The sequence below is a fragment of the Pristiophorus japonicus genome, chromosome 5 (assembly GCF_044704955.1).
Source record: "Pristiophorus japonicus isolate sPriJap1 chromosome 5, sPriJap1.hap1, whole genome shotgun sequence".
Classification (NCBI taxonomy): Eukaryota; Metazoa; Chordata; class Chondrichthyes; family Pristiophoridae; genus Pristiophorus; species Pristiophorus japonicus.
In genome coordinates, this window is record NC_091981.1 from 121928686 (window position 1) to 121944291 (window position 15606).

General features: G+C 43.9%; 1 protein-coding gene across 15 annotated transcripts in view; it reads left to right on the top strand.

The window, feature by feature from the left end:
* LOC139264436 (zinc finger protein 385D-like) overlaps window positions 1-15606 on the top strand; it is a 1282821-nt gene that overhangs the window by 228329 nt on the left and 1038886 nt on the right. For 3 of the 15 annotated variants that reach the window (XM_070880898.1, XM_070880904.1, XM_070880900.1), the window contains exon 3: window positions 12373-12418. The exons of the other annotated variants lie outside the window; for them this stretch is intronic. The gene's annotated coding sequence lies outside the window, so the exon portion shown is untranslated. The remainder of the gene's footprint in view (window positions 1-12372; window positions 12419-15606) is intronic. 15 annotated transcript variants of the gene reach the window in all.

Sequence of the window (15606 nt, forward strand, 5' to 3'; positions counted from 1 at the left end):
TGTTGGCCTTCATTGCGAGAGGGATGGAGTACAAAAGCAGGGAGGTCCTTCTGCAACTGTATAGGGTATTGGTGAGGCCGTACCTGGAGTACTGTGTGCAGTTTTGGTCACCTTACTTAAGGAAGGATATACTGGCTTTGGAGGGGGTACAGAGACGATTCACTGTGCTGATTCCGGAGATGAGGGGGTTACCTTATGATGATAGATTGAGTAGACTGGGTCTTTACTCGTTGGAGTTCAGAAGGATGAGGGGTGATCTTATAGAAACATTTAAAATAATGAAAGGGATAGACAAGATAGAGGCGGAGAAGTTGTTTCCACTGGTCGGGGAGACTAGAACTAGGGGGCACAACCTCAAAATACGGGGGAGCCAATTTAAAACCGAGTTGAGAAGGAATTTCTTCTCCCAGAGGGTTGTGAATCTGTGGAATTCTCTGCCCAAGGAAGCAGTTGAGGCTAGCTCATTGAATGTATTCAAGTCACAGATAGATAGATTTTTAAGCAATAAGGTAATTAAGGGTTATGGGGAGCGGGCGGGTAAGTGGAGCTGAGTCCACGGCCAGATCAGCCATGATCTTGTTGAATGGCGGAGCAGGCTCGAGGGGCTAGATGGCCTACTCCTGTTCCTAATTCTTATGTTCTTATGTTCTAGACTCTGGATTTATTTGGGGGATGTGACAAAGGGCAAAGGACACTGTTTTGATGCAAAAGAACTTTGATTTTATTACAGTCAAGAAATTACAAACTTATAATTACTTTAATAAGAAAGTACAATGTCAAACGTATTCAAACTCATTAAAGAACAATACCTTACACACTCAGAGGGGGTTACAATGGCTTATAATGACTCTAATCGAGAACAACACATTACATTCAAAGGGGGTTACAGTAGAATTACAGCTTCCACCTCCCAATACCTAATTCTAGCTCAGTTGCACTCCAGGGCAGGCAGGGACTATGCTAACCAATCCTTTTGACAGTTGGCAGTAGATCGCGGTTTCGGGGTTCGCTGGATGCGGTGGGGTCTGCTTGCCATACCCCAAATGTCGGAGAAGACTTCTTGCTGCGCAATATTCAGTTGGGTTGAGTCTGCTGATGTGGTAAGGCGTGTTTTGGATCTATGGGGTAAGTACTCTATGGGGGAAGTAATCTATAGGTTTTCTTCATTAGAAATGGGTTCAAAGTCTCTTTAGGTAATGTTTTACCCATTGGTAGGTCAGCATTAGATTATAGAGTGGAAACTTTTCAATTCTTCGGTTTTTCCCCATTGGAGTTTTGTTCCGAGTTTGGTCGATTGCGCTGGTTTTTCGTTGATACCACGTTGGTTGTGGTCGGTTGCTGTCGCGATGGTCATGTTCTTTCTTCCTTCAGGACTTCAGGACTTCGAGGCTGGAGAAGTTAGTTTGCAACTGCCACGTTGGTTTCTCTCCTTGTCTTGATGGCACCAGCGTAGTGTGGTACTAGTCTGTCATACCCTTTGTTGAAACAGGGGGTCAGTTATACGGTTTGAGTGGTTCTAATCTTGGTGCTAAATCTGTTCAGAATTCTTTGTTTAAATTTGGCGGGCTTGGCTCTTCTTTGTAATATTTTGGTGGGCTCGTTAAAAGTTGATATGTTTTGGGTGGGTTGATGTTCGAAAACTGTTTCCTGATGGAAATATTAGTTTTGTAATTGCAATGTCCTTTTGTGCTTAGTTTTTCGCATACAGGCTGGATTGGGCCTCTTTGTGATGTATATGCTGAAATGGTTTTTCCAGATCCATGTTGATGGGTAGCTATCTCTGGGTGATTTTGTAATGTTAATGTCTCTTGTGGAGAAGGATTCTCGATTACCCATTTCTCCAGACACGTTATTTTAGTCCTCACACCTAGGTAGTCTCACTAATCAGGGTGTCTCCTGTTAGTTCTTTAGGCCCGCCCACAGCCTTGAATTTGCCCTTTAAAATCCAAAATTCGACTTAAAGTTCTTAGTTTCTTCCATAAACACTTTAGGGTTCCAAACTTTTTGGTAGATAGCCCCAAATTAAATTTCCTTTCGAATGAACCCAAACACTGCGGGGGGAGGGGGTGGGGGGTTCTTGTGAATTTTGCATCCCCTTCAATTGGACACAATACTCCAGCTGGGGCCAAGCTAATGTTTATATAGGTTTAGCATAACTGCCTGGCTCTTGCACTCTATGCCTCTATTTATAAAGCCCAGGAACCCTTATGTTTTATTAATTGATTTGTTAACCTATCCTGCTACCTTCAAAGATTTGTGCACAAACACCCAGAGGTCTCTCTATTCTTGCACCCCCTTGAATATTGTACCAGTTAATGTGCATGGTCTCTCCTCATGCTTCTTTCCACAACTAATAACCTCACACTTCTCTGTATTGAATTACATCTGCCATGTGTCCATCCACTCCACCAGCCTACCTATGTTTTCTTGATGTGTATTACTATCCTCCTCACTGTTTACTACACTTCCAAGTTTTGTGTCATCTGCAAACTTCGAAATTGTGCTCTGTATCCCCAAGTCCAAGTAATTAATGCAGATCAAAAACAGCAGTAATCCCAGTACTGAACGTTGGGGAATGCCACTGTATACCTCCCTTCAGTCTGAAAAACAGCCATTCACCACAACTCTCTGTTTTCTCTCCCTTAACCAATTTTATATCCATGCTGCTACTGCCCCTTTTATCCCATGGGCTTCAAATTTGCTAACAAGCCTAGTTCAGGTATGTGGTACTTAATCAAAAGCTTTTTGAAAGTCCATATACACAGCATCAACTGCACTGTCCTCATCCATCCTCTCTATTACCTCACCAAAAAACTCAATCAAGTTTGTCAAACATGATTTGCTCTTAACAAATCCATACTGGCTCTTTTTTATTAGTCCATGCTTGTCCAGATGGCAGTTAATTATCTTCCGAATTATTGTTTCTAAAAGCTTCCCCACCACTGACGTTAAACTGACTGGCCTGTAATTGCCAGGTTTATCCTTCTCCACTTTTTTGAACAAGGGTGTAACATTTGAAATCCTCCAGTCCTTTGGCACCACCCCTGTACCTAAGCAGGATTGGAGGATTGTGGACAGCACCTCTGCAATTTCTACTCTTACTTCCTTCAGTAATCATGGATGCATCCCATCCGAACCAGGCGACTTATCCACTTTAATTACCATAAGCCTGTCTAGTATCCCCTCTTTATCTATTTTTATCTCATCCAGTATCCCAGCAACCTCCTCGTTTTCCATTGCATTGGCAAAGTCCTCTTCCTTGGTAAACACCAATGCAAAGTACCCATTTAGTACCTCAGCCATGACATCTACTGTCATGTGTGTACTTTTGGGATCACTAGCCAAAGTGATGGTGTCACTGTTGGAGGCCATTAGGCTGCACGCACGTGTGTGCAGCCCAAGTATAAAAGGCCAGCCATTTTGTACATTAGTCACTTTGGGCCTTAATAAAGCAGACCCAAGGTCATACCTCTTGGAGTTAAACAGTACTCAGTCTCACATTTATTGCATGCACAACATTTGGCGACAAGGCAACAAGAACCTTTGCATGCAAAAATGAGCACAATTGGATTGTTGAAGTGATTTGTGGAAGGAGAAGATCAGGCAGACTTTGCCAGTTCTTTGTGGCCAACAAAATGGAGGAGGTCGGCGACGCAGATCGGCGCCGGGCGGTGTTCCTCATAGTTAGCGGTCTAAAAATTTATGGTCTGATAAAGAATCTACTCCTGCCTGTGAGTTCAACAGAGAAGACATATGAAGAATTGTATACACTGGTACAGGACCACCTTAAGCTGGATGAAGGCATCATCATCTCGAGATACAGATTTTACACACACGTTCGCTCAGAGAGCCAGAATGCGGCGGAATTCGTTGCCGACCTGAGACGTCTAGCAGGACCGTGTAAGTTCGGGGCTGCATTGGCAGACATGCTGTGGGACTTCTTTGTAATCTACATCACCCATGAGGTGATCCTGCATAAACTACTGGCAGTGGAGACGTTGGACATGAACAGGGCCATCACGATTGCTCAGTCATGCATGACGATGGATAGAAGTCTAAAGCAGATATCAGTGAAAAATCAAAACTCGGCAAGTACTGTAAATATGATTGATTTGGTGTGCGGCAGAGCGGCACATGGTAGGGCCTACCTGACTGCGTACGTGAAACCTGTGGCTGCCCAAAGTCTGCCAGGGCGAATGCATCCGATTTCTCCGTGTTGGCATTCTGGGGCAAAACACCGGCACCAGCAGTGCCGATTTAAGCAATATAGTTGCAAAGGCTGTCTGAGAGTGGGGCATCTCCAGCGCAAGTGTCCGCAGATGAGCAAGCGTGCTGCGACACACCACGTGGAGGATGATGGTCAGACTAGCGTGGATCTGGATACGCAATCCGAGATGCCAGAGGAGAAAGTGTATAGACTGTACTCATTCCTAACTAAGACCAAACCGATAATGATCAACGTGAAATTTAATGGGGTGCCGGTATCGATGGAACTGGACACGGGGGCGAGTCAATCGATAATGAGGCAGAGGGCATTCAACAAGCTGTGGAATACTAAGGCTGTGAGGCCCAGGCTAAGTCCAGTCAATGCCAAGTTGCGCATGTACATCAAAGAACTCATAACAGTGATTGGCAGTGTCACAATTAAAGTGTCGTATAATGGTGCGGTTGACGAGTTACCGCCATGGATTGTCCCATGCAATGGCCCAACGCTGTTCGGCAGGAACTGGCTTGAAAAAATCATGTGCGATTGGAATGACATCAGGCATTGTCGTCGGAGAAAGATATATGTGCCCAAGTACTGAGCAAGTTCCCCTCGCTGTTAGAACCAGGTATCAGCAACTTCACGGGAGCCAAGGTACAGATCCATGTGGACTCGAATGCAAGATCCGTCCATTATAAAGCTTGGACAGTTTCGTATATGATGAGGGAGTAGGTCGAATTAGAACTGGACAGATTCCAGCGTGAAGGGATCATATCACCAGTTGAATTTAATGAATGGGCCAGCCCCATTTTTCCTGTGCTGAAAAGTGATGGCACAGTCAGAAACTGTAGGGATTACAAGGCTACGATCAACAGGGTTTTGAAACATGATCAGTACCCGTTACCGAAGGCTGATAACCTGTTCGCAACGCTAGCCGGGAGGATGTCATTCACCAAACTGGACTTGACGCCGGCCTACATGACACAGGAGCTGGTCGAGATGTCGAAGAGACTTACGTGCATTAACACGCATAAAGGACAGTTTCTTTATCACAGATGCCCTTTTGGAATTCGCTCGGCTGCAGCAATATTTCAGAGGAACATGGAGAGTCTACTGAAGTCTGTTCCCAGAACCGTCGTGTTCCAAGATGACATCTTGATCACAGGTTGTGACTCCGAGGAACATCTGAACAACCTGGAAGAGGTTTTACATCATGTGGACAAAGTGGGACTCAGACTGAAATGCTTGAAGTGTGTCTTCATGGCACCAGAGGTGGAATTTCGAGGGAGGAAAATTGCTGCTGACTGCATCAGGCCCACGGACGTGAAAACCAAGGCCATCAAGAATGCACCCAAGCCGCACAATGAGACGGAGCTGTGTTCATTCCTGGGTCTACTCAACTACTTTGGTAACTTCTGACCTAAATTGAGCACCTTATTAGAACCACTGCACATACTGCTAAGAAAAGGCGACAACTGGGTGTGGGCTGCATCTCAAGACAGAGCTTTTGAGAAAGCCACTAATCTGCTTTGCTCTAACAAGCTGCTGGTACATTATGACCCATGTAAACGTTTAGTATTGGCCTGTGATGCTTCGTCATATGGAATTGGTTGCGTACTCCAACATGGTAATGAGTCAGGTAAATTTCAACTAGTCGCGTATGCTTCAAAGAGTTTGTCCAAAGCGGAAAGAGCCTACAGCATGGTAGAGAAAGAAGCACTAGCCTGTGTGTATGGGGTTTAAAAGTTGCATCAGTACGTGTTTGGTCTTCAGTTTGAAGTGGAGACAGATCACAAGCTGCTCATTTCAGTGTTCTCTGAAAACAAAGGTATCAATACCAATGCTTCATCCCGCATCCAGAGGTGGGCGCTAACATTATCCATTTATGATTATGTCATTCGTCATAGACCTGGCACTGAGAATTGTGCCGATGCTTTGAGCCGTCTGCCATTATCCATACCGAAGGTGGAAACGCCACAACCGGTGGACCTATTGTTAGTTATTGATACTTTTGAGAGTGAAGGAACCCCTGTCACGGCTCAACAAGTTAATCCTGGACCAGCCATTTTATCGGTGGTGAACAGTTGCATCCTCAAAGGTGATTGGTCTGCCATACCCAAGCAAATGTGCGAGGAGACCAAACCTTACATCGTCGCAAAGACGAACTGTCTATTCACTCGGATTGTATACTGTGGGGCAATCGTGTTGTTATGCCGAAGAAAGGGAGAGAGAAATTTGTACGTGAGCTACATAGCGCACATCCCAGCATTGTAATGATGAAAGCCATTGCCAGGTCTCATGTATGGTGGCCGGGAATTGACTCTGAGCTGGAATCATGTGTGCATCAGTGCAACACTTGCATGCAGCTCAGCAAAGCACCAGGGAATCGCCGCTGAATCTGTGGTCGTGGCCGTCAAAACCATGGTCCAGGATCCACATAGACTTTGCAGGTCCATTCCTGGGGAAGATGTTTTTAGTTGTGTTGGATGCATATTCGAAGTGGATAGTGTGTATAATCAGCACATCCACAGCTCCCATTGAGAATCACAGTGTGATGTTCGCGACACATGGTCTGCCTGACATCGTTGTTAGCGACAATGGATCGAGCTTCACCAGTCAGGAGTTTCAAAAGTTCATGAAACTCAATGCGATCAAACACGTAAGCTCAGCACCATTCAAACCTGCATCCAATGGGCAAGCAGAACGTGCTGTCCAAATCATAAAGCAGAGTATGAAGCGAGTAACCCAAGGGTCACTGCAGACCCGCCTGTCATGCATACTGCTTAGTTACAGGACAAGACCTCACATGCTTACCGGGGTCTCATCTGCTGAACTAATGATGAAGAGAGGTCTTAAGATCAAGCTATCTCTTGTATACCCTGACTTGAATAATTATGTTGAATATAGAAGACAAAGTCAGCAAGGGTATCACAATCGCACAGCTGTGTCACGCAATATGTCTGTAAATGATCCTGTATTTGTTCTGAATTATGGTCAGGGTCCCAAGTGGATCGCTGGTACTGTCATGGCCAAGGAGGACAACTGATTATTTATTGTCAAGCTCAAAAATGGGCAAACATGCAGGAAACATATAGATCAGACAAAGCTGTGGCACACAGACTAACCGGAACAGTCGGAGGAAGAGACAATTGACGACCAACCAACCTACCCCAGTCATCAGAGGACTCAGTGGTCATCAGTGAATCGGGACTTTCAATCACTGACATGTTCAATGAAAATGGACTTTCAATCCCTGACATGGCCACTGTCACTCCCACCAGATCAGCCACCCAGCCACCAATCACAACAGACTCTGAACACTCACCCAAGGCTGGAGTTGAGCTAGAACGGTCAATCCTGGAGTGTAAAACACCAGACCGTCTCAATTTGTAAAAGACTGCGTTAATATCTCAGAGGGGGATATTGTCATGTATGTACTTTTGGGATCACTAGCCACTAGATGGTGTCATTGTTGGAGGCCATTGGGCTGCACGCACATGTGTGCAGCTCAAGTATAAAAGGTCAGCCATTTTGCATATTAGTCATTTTGGGCCTTAATAAAGCAGAGCCAAGGTCATACCTCTTGGAATTAAGCAGTACTCAATCTAACAGTTACTGCATGCACAACATCTACCTCCACCAACAGTTCTCCATGTTGGTCCCTAATCGGCCCCACCACTCCTCTGACAACCTTTTTGCTGTTAATATGTCTATGGAGGACCTTTGGATTCCCTTTTATGTTAGCCGCCAATCTATTCTTGTATTGTCTCTTTGCTCCTCTTATTTCCTTTTTCACTTCTCCTCTGTACTTTTTAGATTTAGCCTGATTCTCCCCTGTATTATCTAGCTGACACCTGTCACACACCCATTTTCTGTTTACATATGAACATACAAATAGTGACGGACAGGTAAAGAGCATCTGGTCAATCGAGCCTGTCCCACACAATTACAGTGCCTTGTGTAGCACAATATATACTCTGCACCCCACCCAAAACCATGTGATCTCCTGGGAGAGGCAAAAAAACAGATAATAAACCCAGCCCAAAAACCCAGTGAAACAAACACTGGTAAATTCCTCTCCAATCCATCTAGTCCAGGAGATCACTTTGGCCTTGAATTCCCTGTAAGAGGTGATCTTCATCTCAGCCTGAAACAGGTCTAGCTCTTTCTTGAAGGAATTCAGCGAATCAGCATTCACTGCACGAGACGGCAGCCTGTTCCAGAGGTCCACTATACGCTGGGAAACGAACCACCTCCTGATATCTAACCTAGATCTAGTCTTACACAACTTAAACTTGTGACCCTTGGTCCTCCCCAACCTATTTCATTGAAAATAACTGTAAACTGGAACACAATCTCTTCCTTTTATTATCTTATAAACCTCAATCAGGTCAGCCTTAAGTTTACGCTTCTCTAAAGTGTAGAGTTCCAACTCTCCGAGCCTATTTCAGGGACCGTGCCGATTTCAGGGTTGTGCCGCCACACGTTGCTCTCTCTGCAAGACCATCAGCAAGCCGGAGCCATTAGAGGGAGCAACGTGTGGCGGCCCAACCCGGAAATCAGCGTGGTCCCGGCCTGCAAGACCATCAGCAGGCTGGGGCCATTAGAGGGAGCAACGTGCGGTGGCATGCCACTGCAGGGAGCAGCACATGCTGCTGCAGGAGAACGATGGCTGTGAAGAGGACAACTCGATTTGACATCACCCAAATCCAGGTCACTGATTGGAGTGTGGGCAGGTACAGTTGGAGCAGCGAGGCTGGCGCAAAGGAGCAGGCGAGGTTGGGTTCGAGGAGTGGCAAGAGTTCGTAGAGGGACGTGATCGGGGCCCAGGAGAGATGTAAGTTCGGGGCCAAGAGGAGGTGAGGGCCCAGGGGCAGCCCACACTGCGATATGTGTGCACGCTAGGTCCGTGCAGCAGATCAGGTCTCCAGTTGTCTTGGTTAATCCTTCCCACTGGACCAAGACCTAGCTCTATCAAGCCCGTGTGGCGGCTGGTGTGCAACGGCCATCACACATTAAAAAGATCCACGCACAGGCATCTTCCACCTTTCAAGATTTAGTTCGGGACCTAGAATATTAGGTTCTTCATTGAAACACCTGTGAACTCATGGCTTTTTGGCATGAAAGCAAGTCATCCTCATTTCGAGGGTCTGCCTATGATGAATGATGATAATGAGCCTATCTTGATAACTGAGATGCTTTAAACTAGGAATTAATCTCGTGGCCCACCTCTGCACTCTTTCCAAATCCTCAATATCATCATCATTGTAGGCAGTCTCTTGGAATCGAGGAAGACTTGGTTCCACTCCTAAAGTGAGTCCTTTGGTGGCTGAACAGTTCAATGCGGGAGCCACAGACCTTGTCACAGGTGGGACAGACATTCGTCGGGGGAAGGGGGGGTGGGACTGATTTGCCGCACACTCCTTCCGCTGCCTGCGCCTAACCTCTTCACGCTCGCGGCATTGAGATTCAAAGAGTCCAATGCCCTTCCAGATGCACTTTCTCCACTTAGAGCGGTCTTCGGCTAGGGACTCCCAGGTGTCAGTGGTGATGTTGCACTTTACCAGAGAGGCTTTGAGGGTGTCCTTGTAACGTTTCCGTTGCCCACCTTAGGCTTATTTGCCGTGAAGGAGCTCCGCATAGAGCAATTGCTTAGGGAGCCTCGTGTCTGGCATGCGAACTGTGTGGCCTGCCCAGCGAAGCTGATCGAGTGTGGTCAGTGCTTCAATGCTGGGGATGTTAGCCTGGACGAGGACACTGATGTTGATGCGTCTGTCCTCCCAGGGAATTTGCAGGGATCTTGTGGAGATATCGTTGGTGATATATCTCCAGCGACTTGAGGTGTTTTCTGTACATCGTCCATGCCTCTGATCCATACAGGAGGGCGGGTATTACTACAGCCCTGTAGACCATGAGCTTGGTGGAGGATTTGAGGGCTCAATATCACTCACCATGTGAGGAGACAAAAACTGGACACAGAACAAAAAACACTCAAACAACATTTACATGACCATTATGTATTGAATCGCTGAAAACAAATTGAAAAATAACAACTCTAACTTACTTTTTTTGCAGGTTTTCATACTTAACCACATGGGCGCTAACAGAAGGCACAAATTATCTGAATTTCTAGGCCAATGTCTCTTTCTAGCACTGTAATATTGTCCTTTTTTTTCCATTGAAAAAGTCAATATAGGAACAGTAAGGAAAACAGTACAAAATAAAACTTAAAAAGGCATGGGCTCGATGGGCTGAATGTCCTTCTTACATGTTGTAACCATTCTATGATTCTATAAAGAGTGAAATGTAAAGCAAAATCAAAACAAGTTGAGCAAATCCTCGGGGTAAAATTGGTCTTCGACGATAGTGCCAACTGGCAAATAGGGAATCAGCAGTCCGTTTTAATCCCTGCCCTATTTTTTATTCCATTGACTTCAAATGGGCAATAGCCAATTTACAATCACTTGTTTTGTGCTATCTCTGAAGACCAATTTCACCCTCCTAATGTTTTCAAAGTGACCTATAGGCAAGAAGTTTAGATTTGACTCATCGCTGTGTAGTTATGAATGTGCAGCATGAATGCACGTTTCACTATTACATTATAGTGATCACACAAAAACTCTTCTAAATGTGACACTTTTTCTACATTGACGGCGCTATATAAATGTAAATAATTGTTGTTGTAAATTCACGTTGGCTGCTGCTCCAAATCTTGTTAGCGGGTCTTCAGCTGTCTAAGCCTTGCCCACTTACCTAAACTCTCTCACTCTGAATTCCTCATCATGCTACTTTTATCCCCACTTTTAAGAACTGCCAACTTACAACCAACCTTCAAATCATCTCTGCTAAAGCTTTTACCATTGCTTCTTGTCTGTTTCTCCTCTGTGAAAGTGCCTTTGGATATATGTGACTTCAGACCCACAGCAATGTGGTTGACTCTTAACTGTCCTCTGAAATGGCCTAGCAAGCCTCACCACCACCTTCTCAAGGACAATTAGGGATGGGCAATAAATGCTGGCCATTCCAGTGACGCCCACATCCAATGAAAAAAATATATCTATTTTCTACTGTGAAGGACCTGTATAAATGCAAGCTGATGTTACGCATTGAGTAAAACTCCCTCTTTAACTGAAAATTTAGCTTTAATCAATAACAATTTTAGGCTAAGAACTCAAATTTATACAAAAAACATTTTTGTCAGGAGTTTTCTCAGGGTTCTCCCGATTGGCCACTGTAACGTACACAGAATACCAGCAGAGGCCTGTTTACAGGATGTACCTGGGGTTTCTGCTGACCGGAAAATCCTCAGGAAATTCCCAGCATTTGCGTCTGATTAATATTTTCACGTAAAATTTTGTCTGAAAACTGGAATTACAAATGACTTTCTGGTCAGCGTAGATCTGTACATCACCCAACTTTGCCCCAGGCCAATCACTCTATGTGTAACAAAAATTACTAATTTAGCACAAAGTGATGTTAACTCTGGCACTGACTGCAATGCCAAGACACGGAATTGCTTTTGTGCTTCTTGAGTTTAACATAACAACAACTTGCATTTATATAGCGCCTTCAACAAATGTAGTAAAATGTCCCAAGGCGCATCACAGGATCATAATGACAGAAATTGACACCAAGCCAAAGAAGGAGACATTAGGACAGGTGACCAAATGCTTGGTCAAAGATGTAGGTTTTAAGGAGCCTGTTAAAGGAGAGAGAGAGAGAGATAGAGAGGTTTAGTGAAGAAATTCTAGAGCTTAGGGCCTAGACAGCTGAAGGCATGGCCATCAATGGTAGGGCAAAGAAAGTGGGTGATGCAGAAGAAGCCAGGCTTGGAGGAATGCAGAGTTCTCGGAGGGTTGTAGGGCTGGAGGAAGTTACCGAGATAGGAAGGAGTGAGGCCATGGAAAGATTTAAATGAGGATGAGAATTTTAACATCAACAAGTTGCTAGACCGGGAGCCAATGTAAGTCATCGAGCACAGGGGTGATGACTTGCTGTAAGTTAGGATACGGGCAGCAGAGGTTTAGATGAGCTTAAGTTTATAGAGGGTGGCAGATTGGAGGACGGCCAAGGGATTATTGGAATAGAGTTTAAAAGAGTATTTAATTGAGAACAAGGATTTTTCTACATCTAATAAAATAAAAGCAATCTTTTATTGTGATTTTCAGAAAAGTTGGAATTTGAGGCTTCATCCTATCAACTTTTACCTTCACGGTAATGTACCAAATATCTTTCGTTATAAAATATTTGGAAAGTCCCACTTTTCACCAGATGAGATACTAGATTGACACGTATTTGAGTCAATATTTTATGTAACAAAATTGTAAAGGTTATAAATGGTAAAATGGTGCTTAGTTGGAGCAAAACCTATTTGTTATTGCAGAGAAATGTATCTTTTACAGGGGCAAAATCATTTGAAATGTAGCCTTCAGTGTGCAGTAAGTACATGTCATTGGACTGAAAGGGTTTGTCAGTAATTGTCCCTTTCATTTTCAGATCAGTATTAGTATTTATTGAATGAATGTGTTATACTAGTGTAACAAAACAAATTCCAAAAAGCAACTGAGAATTCCATTTTGCCTTTGGCAGGAACTCTTTTAAATTGACAGTTTCAATATAAAATAGGCAACATGGTGGATAGTTATTGCATTTTATCGAGCAATTTATAAATTCAAATGAAATGTCTGTCATGAAAAATTGCTTCAGTTGTGCTTAAAAGTGAATTTCTCCAAGACAGAAATAAGGCTGGTGTTCAGTGCAAGAAAGAATAAGAGTGATGCCTCCAGCATTTTTTTCTGTATGAAATCATCAGCTGCCGAGACTGGGAATACTTTAGTATTAATCTGACAGGCCCCGAAAGTACCACAAACCTCAGAGTCTCACTTGTCCATAGTAAGTGGTGAGCTGAATTCCAAACCAACAGTGAGCAAGTTCTGATCTATTCCAAAGGACTTAAAGTTGACTTAATTCAGACCACTTTAGTGACTATTTTGCAAAAAAATATACTTTTCAGACTGTAGGAATATACTTCTCCAAGAAATATGTTTGATAGTACTTTCATTTAATGGTTACCTGTTCGTACAGGATCAAGTAACACAGGCCCCAATATTTACTCAGTGACTTGAGGGTGGGGAGGCGGGGGTGGCGGGGCGTGGGGGCGGGCGGGGGGGAATCCAATATCAACAGCAACTTACATTTATATAGCTGTAATATATATAGCCCCACCTATGGACTACTGTGGAACTGCAGCCAGTGCTGTACAAATAAGGAGGGAACAGGTCACCTGACTAGAGTTCCAGAGTGTTCTGCCATCTTGAAGGTTGTGAGTTGTACTGAAGATATAACAATGGCAATGAGATTGGGATAATCGTAAAAAAAAAGCTGCAATTTTTGTTGATGGAGGATTCAGCCAACCAACAGAGAGACTTTGAGCGCTTCTCTGTTTTTATTAACAGCTACAAATCCAAGGTAAATTACTTGTTTGAACTGCCAGAGTCCAGATGGCCATGCCTATGGGAAGAATAGGGCGTTTGGGGGAGTTTCAATGTGACGGTGAAAGTTTCGGAGCGTATATGGAGCGACTAGAAAAGTTTTTCACCTCAAATAATATCATTGAAATCCCCAATGATGAAAACCATAATGGGGTGGTGTTGGAAAGACAATGGGCGATTTTCTTAACTGAAGCAGGGCCCAATGTGTATGAAACCCTGAAACATTTGCTTGCGCCTGTCAAGCCAAAGGACACAACTCTTAAGCAGATTCAGCAATACAATCCTGAGCCCCTAGAAATTGCTGAACGTTATCGTTTCAGAATACGAGATCAGTTAACCGAAGAAAATATCAGTGAGTACATTGTAGCATTAAAAAAGTTATCTATTCACTGTAATTTCAGAAACTTTCAGAACCGGGCATTGCGTGACCACTTTGTTTGTGGGATGAAAAATGATGCGATCAGAAGAAAGTTATTGACAACTTGATTTTTGATTTAGTGTGTCAGACAGGTATATCAATGAACATGGCCGACCAATATTCCTGAGAATGTCATACTATTTCCAGTCATCAGACAACCGAGGTGAATCACCTGCAGGTTAAAAGTAAAAGGCAGTTGAGCCCCAAGGTCTTATAAACAGGCAATGGAAACAGAGCATTGAAGTCCTGCTCTCAGTGCCTGGGACAACACATTGCTCAAAGTTGTCCATATGTGAAGGCAGAGTGTTTTATCTGCAGGAAAACTGGGCATCTTGCGAAGGCATACTGACTGAAGGGTAAACCAGCTTTCAAAGCTATAAGTAGAAATCCCCAGAGACGACATAGCATGGAAGAAAAACAGCAGGACGAGGAGGTTTTAGAGCTACACATCATCAGGAGCACGAGGTTAACTAACAGCGATTCGAAAAGTATCATAATCCACATCGATAATGCAGGAACCAAGATACCCATGGAAATCGACACTGGTGTATCCGTGAGTGTTATACCTCGGCAAATTGATTTCCCATTCGAGAAATCCAAGATAGAGCTGCGAGGCTACTCAGGAGAGAACATTCCTGTGGTAGATCGTATCACCATACTGGTGCAATACAAGGATCAATTTCAGAGCTTGCCTCTATTAGTAATGGCAAGAAATTGGTTAGGATCACTGAAGTTGGATTGGAGTGAGATTTTTCGTGTTGAAACGAGATTTGCATCAAAGGATGATGTCATCAAGAATTATCCAAAGGTGTTCTGCGAAATGGGCAGTCCGATCCAAGGCTTCAAGGTGATTGTCAGAGTACAGAAGAATGCTGGATCGGTTTACCACAAGCCATGTCCCATACCATATGCACTCAAGGAGAAAGTTGAGCAAGAACTTAAAAAATTAGAGACTGAGAACATTATTCTAAGATAGATCGATTAGATCTATGTAAGTGGGCTACACCCATTGTTGTTGTATCTAAGTCCGATGGTAAGGTAAGATTGTGTGGTGATTATAAAGTAACCGTAAACCAGGTTCCAGAGGGTAATGTCCCCAATACATTGCCAAATGTAGAAGATTTGTGCATGACACTGACAGGTGGACAGATCTTCTAAAAGTTGTATCTTACGAATGCCTACTTACAGCTTGAACTAGCTGAGGAGTCCAAGTCATGTTTGACTATAAATACTCATCTAGGCCTATATCAATTTTATAGGCTACCATTTGGAGTGTCTTCTGTCCGTGCCATATTTCAAAGGGTGATGAACCAGATTTTTCAAGGTATTGAAGGGGTAGTATGTTATTTAGATGACATACTAATTTCAGCACCAAATAGGCAAATTCATAATAACATATTGAATGAAGTCCTCAAATGGCTAGAGAAGCACAGAGTACGAGTGTCTGCTCGCAAATGTGAGTTATTTCAAAACTCAGTGGAGTACTTAGGGTA